The 19,403-nt window shown below is 40.5% G+C and overlaps 1 long non-coding RNA gene across 4 annotated transcripts in view; it reads right to left on the bottom strand.

Annotated features, from left to right (window-relative positions):
• The window catches only part of LOC109025488 (uncharacterized), a 32,132-nt gene extending 13,096 nt beyond the window's left edge, over positions 1 to 19,036 (bottom strand). For 2 of the 4 annotated variants that reach the window (XR_004068673.3, XR_004068671.3), the window contains exons 1-2: positions 7,656 to 19,005; positions 3,719 to 3,782 (exon numbers count right to left, since the gene is read on the bottom strand). This is a non-coding gene — a long non-coding RNA (uncharacterized lncRNA). Of the gene's footprint in view, positions 1 to 3,718; positions 3,783 to 7,565; positions 7,596 to 7,655 lie in introns of all 4 variants that reach the window. The other 2 variants (XR_008675656.2, XR_004068669.3) reach the window with 2 other exon arrangements.
• Between the last annotated feature and the right edge of the window lie 367 nt (positions 19,037 to 19,403).

Here is a 19,403-nt window from a genome sequence, read left to right on the forward strand (position 1 = left end):
CTACTACTGCTTAGAGGTGCAATTGTCTTGATTGTTTTTAATAATTGGCTATCTACCTTTACTATAGCATAGGAGCTCACTAAAGCAGATCTAAGCCAAATTTGCAGTCTTGAAAGCACTTTGCATGATATTGTATAGTATGGTGTGAAAAGCACCCAGTATGTTAAACCTGAGTACCTTAAATGAATACAGGCTTCCAGATCCCTGATCAGGGATTACTGTATCATGAGGAAACCTTTATGTCAATGTCAAACAGGAATATATGGAACATCACTTATTCAACTCTATTCTCTTGCTTTAAAAAGGTCAAACTGTTCTATGATGTTCTCAATATAAGCAGAACAAGCTTCAAAATCTCTTGCCAACATCCTTCCACATCCTAATTTAATCTAAGATTAGATACTTCACTTCCAAATGCAGGCTTCCAGTTAAACATGGCGGTTCATACATGTTTATGCATTTACTCTACTGCTTCCTGAAACTCCATTAATGAGAGTAAATGTGCACTCCATATGCAAGCAAATTCACCTAAAGAAATTTTAAATCAACGGATCCTAGCTCAAATTCATTTATACACTGGCATCTAAAAGGAAACAACTATTCCAGTCTCCCCGAGTCTTCTTAAGCATATTTATGGAGTATCTTGCTTTAGCATCAAAGCCCTCTAGTTTTGCCTGTTACTATGGTGATGACATACTCAAAGAGCATTCCCTTTCCCTTAACGGGAATCTAAGGCTAGAGAAAATGGTTACATTTTGGAACTGGGAATCTAAGGCTAGAGAAAGTGGTTACATTTTGGAACTGATACAGAACCATACATTTCACTAGGGTTCAATATTCAGTGACAAGAATTTTGAGAATCTGTCATCTTGCAGACCAACAAAATATCAAAGTTTTATGGAGAGAATAACCGAGTGGCACAGCCAGCCATCTGGTTCAAATACTCCAGCATCAGACAGAATTGTCACAGCTAGACGTGATATTAATAATCACATAGGCCAGGCGCAGTGGCTCATGCCTGTAATCCTAGCACTTTGGGAGGCCAAGGCGAGTGGATCACCTGAGGTCAGAAGTTCAAGACCAGCCTGGCCAACACGGCAAAACTCCGTCTGTACTAAAAATACAAACATTAGCCGGGGGGGGGGGCCGGCGCCTGTAATCCCAGCTACTTGGGAGGCTGAGGCAGGAGAATTGCTTGATCATGGGGGAAGGAGGTTGCAGTGAGTCGAGATCGTGCTACTTCACTCCAGCCTGGGCGAAAGAGCAAAACTCCGTCTCAAAAAAAAAAAAAAAAAAATCACATAATTCAACATTTTCATTCTCTAAGGAAACTGGGAACCCAGAAGATGAAACTACCTCAGTGTTACACAAATAGTAGGTGACCAAGTGATACTTAAACCCATGTCTTCCCTCAATTCAAAGGTCTTTTAACTGTGGGGTCTGTGCATAGATTCTCAGGACATATGGGGAGCTTTCTACAAAACTTTCACAATACTCTCATTTCACTGTAAGGATAGTTTAGATCAGCTATATGACTACTTCATAATATAGGACCACGTTGCCAGATTAGTGGCAAATGTTCTAGTTTTGTTGCCTGGGGATTATAGAAAAGAAGAGAAGCAAACAATATATAAATGTGTTTTGTGCCAAATGAAAGTGAAATAGCATTGCTATGTGCTATAATAGCAGGATTTAAAGCAGTTTGAAAACAGCAGTTTGGTGAAGTGCATCAATACAGCATGTGATATTACAGACACGCCACTCAGAAGAAACTATAATACTATAATAGTAGTGCCATATTTGCATTTTAGTTATCTATTAACTACTAATTTGTACATCTGCTATGTTTTATAGTTGTATTATAGATGTAGGCAAACAGATTTCATTCCAGGTTTGTTCATACACTTTAACTTAACAATTATTCCCATAAACCTAAATAGTACATAATATTTTTCTTTTACAGAAAACGTTTAATCAAATATAGCAAAATATTAATTGTAGAATCTAAGCAGTGATTATGTAGGTGCACACTGAATAATTCTTTTGAGAGAAAACCTCCCTACTATCAAACTTATTATACAGACTTGAGAAACACTGTCTCAAACTAGTATCTAATATAAAATATTAAAATTATACTCAACATAATTTCATGTTATTTTAAATTGCTGATTAATATGCAATGCACATGACAATGCTGTTAATCAGGGCACTTTTTGTAACAGCACACCAACTTTCTTGACTAAAATTGAAAGGTTAAAAATTATATTTGGGTTACAATTGCCAAGGAAGACATCTACTCCTTGGGTCTTAAATAGGGACTTTGGAAGGCTAGCTGGAGGTCAGTAAATGAACCTTTCCTATCCCACGTGTGAACATGCCTTTCCCCTCCTTTCCCACCTCCATTGTTCTCAGGGTCCTTTAGCTCTTAGAAAAAAAACTGAAAGAAGAAATGCATACCCAAGGAACAGCTTACCTGGCGATATCAGAATAATTTAATCTGAAAATCAATGTCAAAATGTGGATTGAAGTAAATTCTGGTTCTTAAGATAAAGTTTGTTTCTGCAACCTATTTTACGTTTCAAAACTGGCAGAAACATTTAGGGCAGAAGGGTCATTTCTAGTTTCAAGAATACCCTACAGCTAAACTCTCCCTAAACTTAACCATAGAAGCAAATGTCAAACACTCACTACCGTAATATTAACAGAAAAATTTCCCAACCAAGCCAGGTTTCTCACTGTAGAAATGGGAGGTAACAGATAAGCAAGGAGGTGAGACTATAATGATCCATGTGGCAATGATTAGAGTTGGAGACATAGGTATAAACACATTTAGTTTAATATAGATACAGATGGTTATATATATTTATAGCTATGTGCATATACACAAGTTAGAATGCAAATATATATCTCCTTGCTCTTGTCAACTGAAAAGGTCTTGAAGGAATGACACTCCAGTAGTAATGAGCGCACCTAGCATTCACTTCTTGATTTCTAATATTACTCTCCAATAAAAAGTATCAAGGCTCCTTGCAGAAATACATCATTTTAGGTCCAGGCAGGAGATATGCAAATGAGTCTGAAGCATGTTGTAGTTCCAAAAATAAAGTGCTCAAACAAAAAACCCACATTCATGGGGTTATATCAAAGCCAAATGAAAGACCTCCCAATGGCCAAAGCTGGAACAATTTGAACAGAATAAAGTAATACTGTATTATAACCCAGAGTATAAAATATCCCTGAGATCATACTGATATAAATGACTGAATAAACACAATACATTGTGGAGAAAAGACATCCTGTGCAAAAGAATTCCAAATAATTTATGTAAATACTCTGCCCTCAACGAGGTGGAAGGTAATTTCCCATTCCTTAAGTGCTGGCTGCACATAGTGACTTCCTATGTGAACAGTACAGTAGGGAAATGGAGAAATAAAGACTAATTTTACGCTGGAGAAACCTGACAAATAGTACCTCAGACAGGTGATTAAGGATAACATAAACAGTGATAAGTCATGTTGATAGTATGTACTCTTGATAAGTGATAAGAATGGCACTCTACCTTTGTGGTCTTCCTCCTAAACACTCATAAACCCAATCTAGTCATGAGAAGAACATCAGACAAATTCCAATAGAGAGACATTCTATAGAATACTGGACCATTAGTCCTCAAAACTGTGAAGTTCATCAAAAAACAAAGAGTCTGAGAAACTGTCATTACCAAGAGGAGCCTAAGGAGACATGACTACTAAGGACACATGCAGCGTGGTATCTTCAATGGGATCCTGGAACACAAAAAGAACATTAAGGAAAAACTAAGGAAATCTGAATAAAATATGGACTCTAGTTAATAATAATGTATCAATATTGGTTTGTTGTGACAAATGTACCAAACTAATGTAAAATGTTAACACTGGGAAAAACTGGGTGTGAAGTACACAGAAACTCTATCTTCAGAATCATTCTGTAAATCTCTACACTGTTCTAACATTAAAAGGTTATTTTTTCTAAAAATCTCCCAACCAGTTGCTGAAGACCTATAAGACACAGTTTTTAAAAAGCAAGCAAAATGGAACCTAAGAACTGGTAAGTCTATGTTCCAGATTTTGCTACAGTACGTACCATCATTGTTTGCAGATCTGACCTAAAGACTTACTCTCTTTCTTTTCTGTTTATACGGATTTATAATAGGTAATTTTGATGTTAAAATATACAAGGCCCAAATAACCAGGTATCCGTAATATCAAAAAGTTATTTTTTAAAAAACATTAGCAATTAAACTTTGTTTTTGTACATCAACAGATTTCCTGGAAAGACCTAGTCAATCCGCTGTAAAAAATAAGTCGTAAGTTAGCAGCTAATTTTCAGTCAAAGGAGATCTATAAGGCTGGAAAACTTTAATAATATATAGATTGTAGAGTGATTATATCCCATCACTGTTCAATGCCAATCACACTAACAGCATACTATAATATATACTATGCAACTAGTTTTCAAAGCTATGGGTAAAGTAACATAGATAATTTTATAATGGGACCTGGTAAAGTACAGTGATGTTCCAGTCATATCCCTATTTTTAAATTCTTATACGCACTCGATTATGTAATAAGAGGGTATTGCTTGGGTCTACTGCGTAACCTCTCATGTTTCCGGGAACACTAGAAGACTAGCATTCTAATTGGTTAAGGAAAATAATACTTTAAGTCTACCCATAATTTAAGAAGTCTAGCACTGGTCAAATTTACATTTTGTTTCAGTTTCTCATCCTAACATGAAAACAAAAATCAAAAGTTATTTCCAATATAAACATCAAAACAGTAAAGGAGAGGCTTCTTTACCAAACTCATTTGTATAAGATGCAGAAGAAGCCCAAGCTCCATGTATCAGTACTCAATTTGGAAAGGTCAAGGAAGAGCTATCAAGTAAAGCCTAAGTCACCAACAAAAACATATCCAACTCGACAGCCTAATACACATATATATAGTGATATATAACTGTACATGGCCACTGAAGTTTAACTTGTTAAATTCAGCAGGCCAGCTATGTCTTAAATACATGAGCTCCAACTTGAGTTGGATTTTTGAAGGAAACCTGTGTAAAATGCTACTTGCCTACAGCCCAAAATATGGTAGTGAGAATATCAATTTTCTCCCAATCCAGTCTTTAAGACAAGGCAGAGGAAGGCATTAGCTTTGTTTAACTAGACATATCATTACTCTTTGCCATCCAAACTGATAAGGTTTGGGGGAAGAGAAGAGGCATTAGCTCAGTTCAGATATAATCATTAGTTTCTTTCTCTTTAAGCTGGTAACGTATTTTTCCAGGATGCTTTCACATATAAGAATATTTTAGCAGTCAACAAAGGTCAACTCTTAATTCATTACTTTAAGACATGAACTCCCTTCAAGCTGTACATTTGATAATCAGGGCACAAACACCCTGAAAAGAAATTATGAATGCCTAATCACAGCAGCCCTGGGTCTCACAGTCTTCTATAATTTAGGGAGGTGGCTAGAGAAATGGAAGTTACAGAAAGATAAAGCTGAAAGAGGATATGAGAAAATGGTCAGAAAACTTCCTCCAATCCTACATGTTAAGGTTTTATAAAGGGAAAAGTCAGAAAAGAAATGACAATAATCATTTAGAGAAATGCCAAAAAAGTTTCCTTTATTAGACTTTTGAAAATTTTCCAAATCACAAAATGTCATTTTCAGGGATTTAGGTATTTGATTTAAGCCCCTATCTTATTTCACTAGCAGTCTCGAGATGGTCAGATTGATGGTGATTTGAACCAAAGTCAGAGCCAGGACTAAAGTCTAAGCGTTTCTGCCCAACACCATAATGATTTCCTTCTGCATCCTCCATAAGAAAGCAAATTCCTTGATATAAATCCTGTCTTTGGTTTTGCTATTTATTCCAGCACCTGGTACAATAATATTTGTTGAATTAACACAAGAATTATCTCTATTTTGAAGATGCCCACATTTCCAGAGCATCCCTTTTTACAATTGCTAGAGATTTTTCTTAAGGGTGGAAATTATTTCAAGCAATGAATTTAAATACAGCTTCAAGATTCACCTTTGGATGCTATCTAGTATAATCAATCCACCTAAAATCAAGCCATCCTTCCTCTTGAGTTAAGGTACAGAATCACCTCCAAATTCATTCATTTAAAACAAATTCCAATAATAATTGTATGTTGACAATGAATGACAATTTAATTAGCAATAGAAGATTTCATAAGCATAGACCAGTGTTTCTCAAATTGGGGTGATAACCCTGGGGATTTGTGAATATATTCTAATGGATCCCCAAGTTCTACATAAGTTATATAAAACACATCTTTGACAAAGACAACGTGAAATTGGAAAACGTATTTACATTTCAAATATCTTTGTTAAGTCAGTGTTCCTCAAAACACATTTTTTTAGGATCTCAGAAAATTTTGTTCCTTTAGAAGGTGTTTCATCATGAAGCATTACTTGGGTTTGAGAAACAACGGCACAGACCATGTTTCCAAGAAGGCTCAAGACCATGATGTATATAACCCCCAGTCAGCCAGACAATGTTGTTAAGCATATGGAGTGGGGGTGGGAGGCACGGAAACAAGCCACGAGGAAATATGGATATGAATTAAAACGGGCTATAAGTGAAGCCAGTTCATTTATATGGTTCTTGTTGCTCCTGCTGTGATGCATGAATGTGCACCAGAAAAAAAGTTTCGAATGTTATGTTAAACAATATTTTTTCAGCTGGAAAACATTAAGGAGGCTAAGCTTCTTTTAGCTTTACGAAAGGTGGGAGGAAAGAAGGTATATAAACTACAGCATAAAGTAGGCAAGGAAGGTCAAGGTTTTGACTTCACTTCTCCACTACCCTCTTGGCAAAAAGATTCCAAACTTAAAAAGTATCTACGATATGCATTATCCATGGTCATCTGTTCTTGGGCAGAAATGTAGTAAAATTGTGGAAGGAGCCGAAGTATTAGATTTATGCCCTCAATCTCTGACCTTTAAAATACTCAAGCTTATGAGATTTAGCAATCACTAATTTGCCAACCTTCGCAAATAGCCAAACACAATGGCTATGCTCTATCCCTTTCATCTCTTTCCATGGCTCCAAAAGAGGTAAAAAACAAATGAAATTAAAATAAACCAACTGGACTATCCAGATGGCTGCAATATTAATCCTATCTTGGCTTAAAGAGAAAAAGCAAACCCACTTCCTTAAGTTTATTCTATCAACTTCAAATCCTTGTGGGTTCCCTTCCTAAAACTACTACTTATGATTCACACAAAACAGCACTTATTATTTTCTAAAGTTATTTCAAATGTGCTCACATTAGCTCCTCAACAATAAAATCATCTCAGGAATGAAATTATATAGGATGATATCATTCCTACCCAGGTTATCAGTGTAACCTAGCATAGAGCTGGGTCCACAATATTAATTCTACAGTTCTGCTGGTTAACTCATATATGTGTATTTATGCATGTATGTATGTATCTATTTCTCTCTCTATATATATATATATTGCAGATGAGGTGGGAAGAAGGAAAGAAACTTACTGGACCCTCTGACTTTTCTATAGGTGGCATCTAAGAGAAAGAAAATAGAATAGGAAAAAGATTACTTAATAGCTACGAAGTAGTACTTACAGTATTCTAAAGAGCCAGAGACTCTTCTTACAGCTGTCCGAGGAGCTAGTAGGGCAAACTGCTCCCTGAGCTGGGCCGATCTTTTGACATCCTTCTCCGAGAAACAATATTCTTTTTCAGTTATTACAAAGAACTGCTGTTGTGATGACTAGTTATTTGCTTGAGCAGTTCCATATTACACAATCCTGTCTCACAAAACACCCTGTACACTAATGGCTGGGATATTATTCATTTCCACTAGGCAGCTATCTCACTGTTGAAATTTATATCCAAAAGAATATTTAATTTTGGCTTATTTTTCTTATAAAATAGGGAACTCGTCTTATCATTTTTAAGTCCTCACCTCAGTGTGGTGCTTCAAACTACTTCAAATTATTACTATAATTAAATGCTTCATTTTATATAATAGATTAATTAATAAAAAAGGTGGCATATGCTTTTTAAAAGCACCTCTGCATATGTTCCCTCATTTAATCGTTTTACTGCAATCTTCTTGAAATAAGTAGGGGCAGGTGCTCCAGATGAACAAATTAAAGGATTATAAAATTTGGGTAGTTTTTCTAAAAGTGAATGCTGGTAAAGCCCACACAAAGATACTGGTCTTAAGAGTTCCACTCTAGAATGTCTTTGATATTAAAATAGCAAGAGTCAGTGTTCTATCCACAGACCCACCACCCTCAGTTAAAATGAGAGACACTGGTCACCAGGTACATAGTATAAGTGGATATTTTGGCTTCAAAAAAATAATGACCAGGTTATCGAGTCCACCCTACAATCCAGATGTCTTTCTTAAAAAAAATTTTTTAATAATAATAACAGCAATTTTTCTGGCTGTATCCTGGCATTTGGCACTTTACAATAACAATATACAAAGGGGACAACAAGAGATTCTTAACCAGGCAATCTGCTCTGGAAAGAAGAATGCAGAGAAAGTGCCAACCTTCCTTCCTGGGGAGACAATTTGATAGTGTATACTGGAAACACAAAATAAAGGATGGCAATCCAGCTCCCTGGGTCTGACTTGCCTTCAGTATTTTGCACAGTAAAGCAGTAACACAGGTGGGCAAGAATGGTTCTTGTCCCCAGAATCTGACAATAATTGAAACTAGGATCATTAATAAATGAAAGAAAATGAGTGAAGGCTTATCCACCTAGTTCAGGCCTGCTTTTCATAGTCAACACTGCACCAACACACCAAAGTGGTAGGGAGATCTTGGACTGATGGGCTGAAAAATGGGACAATCAGTACTGTGTTTATTAATAACACAGAAGGGGCTTTGGGTAGTCAGCATACTCAGAAGCAATGCGAAAGGAAGTAGAGGGGTTCATGTATAATGGGTAGGACCAAGGAAAGTGCAACTGAGAATTGTTTAAGTCCAAGAGAAAGGGCCTTGTCCGGTCAACATTACCCAGCAAAGAGGCAAAAGGGGCAGGGCAGAGGGAAGGGAGGAGGGAGACAGCACAATCTTACCTAATAGCTGGATATATGGACACCTGAAATTGTGAGCAATAGTCTGTAAAAAGGGGCCAAGGGCACACAAGGGGCAGAGAGAGGGAAGACTTCGTATATAAAGCATGACACCATGGCTACCTGTGATTTTACACTGGCGCAATGCAAAAGGGTTGGGAGTATGGACCACTGTTTGATAGACAAGTGCATGGAATACTCCAATGCTTATACTTTATTATGCCATGGGAAACTAAGGGTGGGGTGGGGCGCTTGCTTAACAAGGTCAGGGAGGGAGAAAACCACTGATAACTGCCATTGTGCCTATTCACAGTCCCAGGAGAAGTTTTGAGTAGTCAGCAGCCCCCGCAGTAATGCAAAGGGGATACTAGGGCATAATATCCCACTCTAACAGAAGGAGACATATATAATTGCAAATATTCACATTAGCAGTACAAGGGGCCTTAGTGGGTCAGTACCCCCGATGTAGGCAACGAGGAGGCAGGAGTCTTATCTAATGATCAGTGCCCTTGATAATTGTTATTAATGCTATTAATTGTCCAAGAGCTGAGATTATGAGTAGTTAACACTTCTCAGCAGCAATCCAAAGGGTAATGGGAGGAACATAGGGTCTTTTTCTACTACACAGGTCCACAAATACAATTATGACATTAATATTAAAAGAAAAGGGTTCATTCATAATTAACATGCCCCTGATGCAAGGGGAGTATGTGGAGATCAACTCTTAGTCTAAAAGAAGAGGTGGACAATTGCATTAATGCATATTAAGTCCAAAAGAAGGGGCACTTAGTGAATATCATCCCCCTGCTCTAAAGCAAAGGTGGTACAGGACATGCTTAGAGAATTGAGTTTGTGCACATGAACATTCCAAGTGACAGTCTTGAGTAGTGGTCACTACCTGCTAAAAACGCTAAGAAAGTAGGTAGGATCCTTATCTAGTGCACAGATCAGGAGCAAATGTAATTGCACATATTAACAGTCCAAAACAACAGGACTTTGGTTGATCAGGACACCCTGCTGTACTACAAAGGAAAGGTGATGGGGTATGACCTTAATCTACTGACAAAGACAAAAGAAAATTTCAATTATATGTTGATAGTCCACCAGAAGGGGCCTTGGAGGGAAACAGTATACCCCACAGTAATGCAAAAGAGGTACAATGGTCCTAGAAGTGATAGGGCTGTGGACAACTGCAATTATTCACATTAACTGTTCAAATGTAAAGATCATAAGGAGTGGGCACCCACTATTGAAAAGAGGTGGGGCATCCTTGTCTAGGGCACAAGAACCCACATAAATGCAATTATGCATGTCAACAAGCCAAGAAAAGGGGACTTATGGGGTGAGCAACCCTGGTATACTGCAAATGGAGGGTGAGAGGGTAGAACCTTGTTTAATTAGGATGAACCATGTGGTGATTACGTACATTAATCTCCAAGGGACATTGTTGTGGTCAATTAAAACCATGTACTTTGGACAAATATAAGAATCTTAAAAAGTAGTGGGTACTCCTTGTTGAAAAGCAAAGGGAGTCCATGAGAAGGTGCCCTTATCTAGTACACAAGAATATAGACAAGCCAAGCAAAGAGGCCTCAGTGATCAGCACCCCAGCTATACTGCAAAGGGGGTCTGAGAATAGGACTTTATTCAAATAGGATAAGCCATGTGCAGTTATGCACATAAATTTCCAAGATGCATGGTTGTGGTCACTTACAATTGTGCACCTTGATTGTCCAAATGTAAGGGTCTTATGGAGTGAGCACTCCCTGCTGGGAGGAAAAGAAAGATTATGGGTAGGTGGGATGGGGCAGAGGAGGCTTCCTTGTCTAGTACACAGAAACCTGGACAAATATAATCACACACATAACAGGCCAGGAAAATGGGCCTTGGTTATCAGCACCCCTGCTGTACTGCAAAAGGGGTCTGAGAGTAAGGCCTTATTCAGATGAGATAGGCCGTGTGCAGTTACACACATTATTGACCAAGGTGCATGGCTGCGGTCACTTAGAATTGTGCACCTTGACTGTCCAAATGTAAGGTTCTTACGGAGCTGGCACTCCCTGCCAGAAGGGAAAGGAAGATTGAGGGTGGGGTGGGGCAGGGGAGGCTTCCATGTCTTATACACTGGAACCCAGACAAATATAATCACATACGTTAACAGGCCAGGAAGAGGGGCCTTGGTTATCAGCACCCCTACTGTACTGCAAAAGGGGTCTGAGAGTAGGACCTTATTCAGATGGGATGGGCCATGTGCAGTTACACACATTTATGTCCAAGGTGCATGGTTGTGGTCACATACAATTGTGCACCTTGATTGTCCAAATGTAAGGGTCTTATGGAGTGGGTACTTCCTGCCGGAAGGGAAAGGAAGATTGGGGGTGGAGTGTGGCAGGGGAGGCTTCCATGTCTATTACACGGGAACTGGAACAAATATAATCACACACATAACAGGCCAGGAAAAGGGGCCTTGGTGATCAGCACCCCTGCTGTACTGCAAAAAGGGTCTGAGAGTAGGACCTTATTCAGATGGGATGGGCCATGTGCAGTTATGCACATTAATGTCCAAGGTGAGTGCCTATGATCACTTACAATTGTGCACCTTGATTGTCCAAATGTAAGGGTATATGGAGTGGACACTCCCTGCTGGAAGGGAAAGGAAGATTGGAGGTGGGGTGTGGCAGGGGAGGCTTTCATGTCTATTACACAGAAACTGGGATAAATATAATCACACACATAACAGGCCAAGAAAAATGGCCTTGGTGATTCAGTACCCCTGCTGTACTGCAAAGGGCATCTGAGAGTAGGACCTTACTCAGATGGGATGGGCCATGTGCAGTTACGCACATTAATGTCCAAGGTGCATGGCTGTGGTCACTTACAATTGTGCACCTTGATTGTCCAAATGTAATGATCTTATGGAGGGGGGACTCCCTGCTGGAAGGGAAAGGAAGACTGGGAGTGGGAGTGGGGGTGGGGGCGGGGGGAAGGCTTCCTTGTCTAATACACAGGAACCCAGACAAATATAATCACGCACATAACAGGCCAAGAAAAGGGGCCTTGGTGATCAGCACCCCTGCTGTACTGCAAAAGGGGTCTAAGAGTAGGACCTTATTCAGATGGAATGGGCAAAGTGCAGTTTTGCACATTAATGTCCAAGGTGCATGCCTGTGGTCACTTACAACTGTGCACCTTGATTGTCCAAACGTAAGCGTCTTATGGAGAGGGCACTCCCTGCCGGAAGGGAAAGGAAGATTAGGGGTGGAGTGTGGCAGGGGAGGCTTCCATGTCTAATACACAGGAACCGGGACAAACATAATCACACGCATACCAGGCCAGGAAAAGGGGCCTTGGTGATCAGCACCCCTGCTGTACTGCAAAAGGGGTCTGAGAGTAGGATTTTATTCAGATAGGATGAGCTGTGTGTAGTTATGCAAATCCATGTCTAAGGTGCATGGTTGTGTTCACTTAACAATTACGCACCTTGACTGTCCAAATGTGAGAGTCTTATGGAGTGGGCACTCCCTGCTGGAAGGGAAAGGTGAGACTGAGGTATGTGGAGAGGACCCTCCTTTTCTAGTGCATAGGATCCCAGACAATTATAATCACACACAACATGCCAAGAAAAGGGGATTTGGTTATCAGCAACCCTTCTGTATTGCAAAAGGGGTCGGAGAGTAGGACCTTATTCACATGGAATGAGCAGTGTGCGATTACGCACATAAATGTCCAAGATGCATGTTTGTGGTCACTTACAATCGTGCACCTACACTCTCCAAATAAAAGGGTCTTATGGGGTGGGCACTTCCTGCTGGAAGGGAAAAGTGGGGATGAGGGGAGCACTTTCCTTCTCTAGTGCATAGCAACCTCGACAAATACAATCACACATATTGGGAGGCCAAGAAATGGGGCCTTAGGTGTCACCAACCATGCTGTCCTTCAAAAGGAAGGATACTGATGTAATTGTCATTAGGCACATTAACAGTTTGAGAAAGGAGCCTTAAGTGAATAGTACCCCATGCAATAAAGCAAAGAGGGTGTGATAGGTCAGAAACCCAAGTCTAATTGAAGGACCATTGACAACTGCAATTACATGCCATCTACAGTCCGAAGAGAAGGGCTTAATGTTGATTAGCACTCTCTGCTTTGATAAGTACAGGAGTCCTGATAAAAGGCACAACTGTATGCAACTGAAAATGTGTATATAACAACTAAGATTATGCACGCTAACTTTATTAGTCTAAGGGTCTTAAGTAGTAGGTACTTCCAGCTGGGATGTAAATACAGTGGGTGGGGTCCTTACATGGTAAAAAAGTACAGCAGCAAATATAAGTATGCACATTAACAGTCCAAGAGAGTGAATTCAGGCTAGTTAGAAGCTCCTGCAGTAATGCAAATGGAGCAAGGAAGCAGGATTCTACTCTAACATAGAGGCACATCAACTACTGTTAATTATGCGCATTTAAGCAGTATAAGAGAAGAAGCACTAGCTAGTTAGCACTCCTGCTGCTATGCCAAGGAGGTGTGAGGGGGATGGGATTCCAGGGCAATTGTCTTACTTTTTTTTTTTTTAATGTTGGCCAGGCTGGTCTCAAACTCCTGGCAGTAAGGGATCTTCCCACCTCAGCCTCCCAAAGTGCTGGGATTACAGGTGTGAGCCACCACACCCGGCCTCAGGGCAATTTTGCATAATAGAAGTTCAAGAAAGACTTCAGGAAATCAGTACCCCCTTCTATGATGCTGAGAAGTCAAGATATTAGCTTGATATAAAAGCTAGATATTAGCTTGATATAAAAGACTCAGTTCTAATCAATTAGACATTTGAAATGTCTTAGACAATTGAAATCAATTAGACAATTGAAAATATGCACATTAAGAGTCATGGACAATTAGAAATACACATTAAGAGTCCTAAGAGAAGGACTTTGGGTTGCCAGCATCCCTTTCTATAATGTAAAAGGGGTAGAATATAGGTTTAAAGGGAGAGACCATGAACATTGGAATTTTGCACATTCATAGTCCCAGGGAAAGGTAACATAGGTAATTAATATCCCTTGCTGTAAAACAAGGAGGATAAAATGGATCTGATCTGAAAGACATTGTTGTGATCAGTTGCCATGGTTCACATTAACTATCCTAGTGCAAAGGTCTTGACTAGAGGTCATCCACTGCTGAACACTAGGGAAGTGAGTGGGGTCTTTAGTGCACAGGAAGAGGGACAAATGCAAGTAGCACATTAACAGTACAAAAGAAATGTCCTTGTGATTAGCACCCTCTACTGTAATGCTAAGAGGGTGTGAGCGGTTGGGATCTTAATTTAATGGAAAAGACCATAATTGCAATTATGCGCATTAACAGTCCCAAGTACCCCCTGCTGTAAGACAAAAGGAATATGAGGGGATGAGACCCCAGACTAACAGCAGATAGGGAAATTGCATTTTGCACATCAATAATTTCTGGAGGAGGGGCATTAGGTAACCAGCACCCTCTTGATGTAAAGCAAAGATGATGCAGGGGCTTGATATACAAGACTCAGTTCTAATCAATTAGGATTGTGCACATAAACTGTCCTAGTACAGAGGTCTTGAGTAGTAAGGGTCCCCTGCTGGAAAACAAAGGGAGTGGAAGGGTTAGTGCACAAGATCGTGGACAAATACAATTATGAACATCAATGCACAAGAAGAGTCCTTGGGTGATCAGCCCACATTGTAGCGTGCAAATAGGATACAGAGTCCCTTTCTAATGGACAGGACTCTGGACAATTGCAACTGTGCAAATTAACTGTTCAAGAGCTGTTACTGAATAATCTGCACTCGTTAGCAACATCCCACAGAAGGTGGGATGGGGTGAGAATCCATTTTTATTGCACAGAACCATGAATATATGCAATTATGCATATCAACTGTTTAAGAGAAGGAAACTTGGGTAGTCAGAACTCAGCAGCAATGGCAAAGGGGACATCCTAGACTAATGAGTGGGACTATGGGCAATTAGTGTTTTATATATTAATGCAAGGTGGTAGGTAGTTCACACTACCTAGGAGCAATGATAAGGGCATACACATAAGTGGGTCTTCTCTGTTACGCAGAACCATGAATAATTACTATTGTATCCATTAATATTCCAAGGGAAGGGGCTCTAAGAATGAGTCAGTCCCACTGCTGTTACGCAAAGATGTTTGCAAAGGCCACAGTGTAACTAACAGAACTATGGATAATTGGGATTTTACTCAATAATTTAAGAAACTCTTAAATCTCAGGTAGTCAGCGCTGCCTCAAGGCAAATGCAAGGGTGACTGGTAGTCTTCATGATTAATGGGTGAGACAATTAGCAATTACTACTTTGTTCTTTAATTGTCCAAGAACAGCAGGATTCTCCAGAAGCACAGCAAAAAGCGCAGTAGGGTGCCTTTGTTTAATAGGCAAAGCTATGACAATTGGGACTGAGCATTTTAACTGTCCAACAAAAGACGGGTTGTCTGCGACCCCCTGCTGAATGCAAATGGGGTTCAGAGTGCTGTCTAATCCAATGGGTAGGATTATTGGCAATTAGAATTTTACTCAATGCAAAGAGTTTTAGGTGACCAACACAGTACACAAGAAAAGATCACTACTCAAAATTGGGACTGTGACTACAGAAGCAATGACAGAGAAATGGTTTCTCCTTTAAGGGCAGGGGATCGAGAAAATGATAAGTAACTCAAATTGTGGGCAATAATGCTCGGATAGAAAGCTCTCAATTGACATTCCCTAACTTCAACGTACCGAGTAAGGAAATTCTTTGTTCTGAGATCACAGACAAATGGGATTGTATGCATTAACTGAAAATGGTCAAGGAGTCAGTACTGAAGATCAGCAATGCCAAGGGTAAACGGAATATCCCAGTATAATAGAATAAGCAATGGACAACTTATTTTGAGCACTGAACCAATGAAAATTAGAGTGACTTTCGAGAGAATCTGGGCGGGACTGAGGAACTAGGACTGGGACTGGGGCTAGGGCTGGGGGGTTAGGGGACTGGGGCTGGGGCAGGGCTGGGGCGGGGTGGGAGAAGGGCTGGGGCTAGACTAGGGGTTTGCTGGGAGCAGGGCTGGGGAGGAACTGGATGCTAGGCAGGCAGGATACAACCAAAAATTGAAATACTCCAATATAATAAGTCTGAATAGAGGACACCAGACCACAGCAATTCAAGTTTCCTGTCTGATAAGTAGGTGATTAGTCAATTAGTGCAGCATCAAGGATGGGAACAAAGCAAGGCCTGGACCTGTGTAAACCTTCAAACACTCTTTTTTACATTAGGTCATGAAGTTAAATTTTTTACTGTTTCTGTGCTACAGACTCTTCAAAATCCAAAGGAAAATAGTTAAGTCAATTTCAAAGAAAATGACCAGCACATTTTTAAAACATTAGAAATGATTTGACTTTGACTATCTACTGCCGAAAAAAGGTTAAGGAATTTGTAATGAGAAGCTAAAAACTTTAAGGAATTTTAAGGAACTCAAAACAAAAACTCATTAAATGTAATTAAAGTGAATTCTACAAATAAAGCCTCTTAATACATTTCTATAATAGTCACTTAAGACTTAAATTCAAACACTAGCAAACCACAAAATCAGACTGTATGACTGACATCCAAAAGATAAATATAAATCAAAATCCGACCCCAGCATTAGCCAAGGGGTAGGTGTTCCTCTTGAGGAAGGCAGGAATTCCTCTTCTGCCACCTGTTGGCCAACGATCATCTGTGATCCATTCTGGTCCTTGCCACGGCTCCCCACCATGTCCACACCAAGCAGGCCTGGAGCACTGCCCAGGGCAACAGTGCAGTGCGGGGCAGACCAGAGGGGGATAGGGGGGTAGGGGGGTGGGGGTGGGGGGGTGGGGGGTGGGGGTGGGGGGTGGGGGTGGGGAGTTGGGGGGGTTGGGGGTTGGGGGGGAGGTATACTTAGCCTTAGGTGAGGCACCAATACAGAGGAATGGAGGGAGGTTCAGACCACACAGCCAGATATCCAGCACTGCAAGAGGCAGCACTGGACAGGAGGGGACAAATAAGAGGGGACAGAGGTGGAAAGGCCAAATGTCCTTGAAAAGACCTTGAAAATACCTGGTGTACCGCCCAGTGGGAGACATACACGTGGCCCCTCCACTTCTTTCTCCTGACTGGCTAAAGACAGCTGCGAAGTGCCATGCTAATTCACCCAAGTCCTCGCTGAGTAGCTGGACAGTGTGTCATCAGTCTAATTCCATCTTCTGCTCTAATTGGCTGTGACCAATTCCACCCCCATTTCTAATTGGTTGGGTTATGCAGCAATCCAGCACTGTCCATCCCACCTTTTCTCCCGCTCTGCGTGGCACTAGGCGGCAAAACCCGCCATCTTTAACAATGCGGCAAGCCCGCCATGATGTCCACGTGACAAAAGCCATGATATACATATGACAACGCCTGCCATATTGTCCCTGCGGCAAAACCCAACACGAAAAGCACACAGCAAAGACAAAGAGGCCCGCCATGTTTTACACTGCGGCAAGACCTTCAGCCGCCATCTTTTCCTGTGTGACCGCACATGTCCACCACCATGCTAACCACTTAACAAAGCCTCGCCCATCATGATGTGGCCTTCCCGCCACTTGAACACTGCGACAGAACTGGATCCGCCATTTTGGACAACCTAACAAAGCACAGCCCGCCATGCTGAGCAATGCCGCAATGTCAAAATCGCCATTTTAAGCCCTGCACCTTAGTCTTTCCTAACCTTTCATTTTTAACTAGTTCCTTGTACTGATAAAAGATGATTCTTACTGCCTCCCGATACAACAATCACGCAAAGCTCCTAACAAGCCCAAATCAACTCATTCAGATAGGTTTAGCTCATGCAATGCACATGACTTCCTCTGCCTGACCTGCTATCATCCATCTTGCCTCCCTAGTTTAACTTAGCACAAACGACTAGCCCTAAGCCGAGTTATGCGGCAAATCTAAAATGGCGGCCACTTTTCCTCCACAATCTGAACACGCCCTTAGCTTAACTGCAGAGTCATTCTCTGCCAAAGCCGTAGGTACACTCACACACCACCAAATGATCAGCAGCAAAAAAAAAGTGTAGATATTCCAGAGAGTGCAACAACCCACAAAACCAACATTTTTTCATCCATAAAAAGCACCGATGGGCGATGAAAAAAAAAAATCAAAGCAGGTATCCGCGGCCCCGATGGGCCAGAAAAACAAAAATTAAAGCAGGTATCCGAGGCCCCGATGGGCAAGGAAAAATAAAAAAAAAAAAAAGCAGGTATCCGAAGCCCCGATGGGCCAAAAAAAGAAAATTTTTAAAAAGCAGGTATCCGTCACCCCGATGGGCCAGAGTGTTGGGGGTTCAGAGGGGAAGGGAATCAGCAGGTATCCGATACCCCGATGGGCTAAGGAAAAAAAAATAAAAAGCAGGTATCCGCGGCCCCGATGGGCAAATAAAAAAGAATTAAAAGGCAGGTATCCACGGCCCCGTTGGGCAAAGAAAAAATAATAAAACCAGGTATCCGCAGCCCCGATGGGCAAAACATAGAAAAGAGAGTGGAAGAGTAAAAAACTGATCCACAAAAAACAGAGATGTCAACCAAAAATGATTCCAAAGAAAAATTCCTTAAATATTAAAAATTGCCTCAAAATATTCCAAATACTTTTTTAAAAAAAATATGGAGGACGTGTCAAGAAGACACTAGGAGAAAGTATAGAATTTAAAAAAATATTTTATGGAATTTAGGTGATTTTTTTAAAGAAATACGCCATAAGGGGTGTTGGGGGACTAGAAAATGTTCTAGAAAGAACCCCAAGTGCAGAGAGATCTTCAGTCAGGAAGCTTCCAGCCCCGAGACAGTAAGAAATATGGCTGCAGCAGCGAATTGCAGCGCTTTAAGAACTGAAGCGGGGGCTGAGGGCGGAGAGAGCATAAGAGGCGTGGCCTAGAAGATTGAAAGCCCGACATCTTTGTGATTTGGTTGGTTCAAAATTTACCCAGTAAGGACAAAAAAGGGAAATTTCAAGAAAGCAAAGACATACCAGAAAGAACATTAACTGGAAGTAGACTTCATTTCTAGACCAGGAGTCACAACTTCAATGGGTTTTCCAGTTCTCCTCTATAACATGGGGACATTGAGTAAATCAATCAATAATTAATGCTAAAATCCTCCATAAACTGCATAATAAATGTAAAGATGTTAATTCAGCTTGGTTTTGAGAATGGGGGAAGGGATAGGTAGAGCTTTGATATGTTGATAAAGTATCCAAATATA

Source organism: Gorilla gorilla, chromosome X (assembly GCF_029281585.2).
Source record: "Gorilla gorilla gorilla isolate KB3781 chromosome X, NHGRI_mGorGor1-v2.1_pri, whole genome shotgun sequence".
NCBI lineage: Eukaryota > Metazoa > Chordata > Mammalia > Primates > Hominidae > Gorilla > Gorilla gorilla.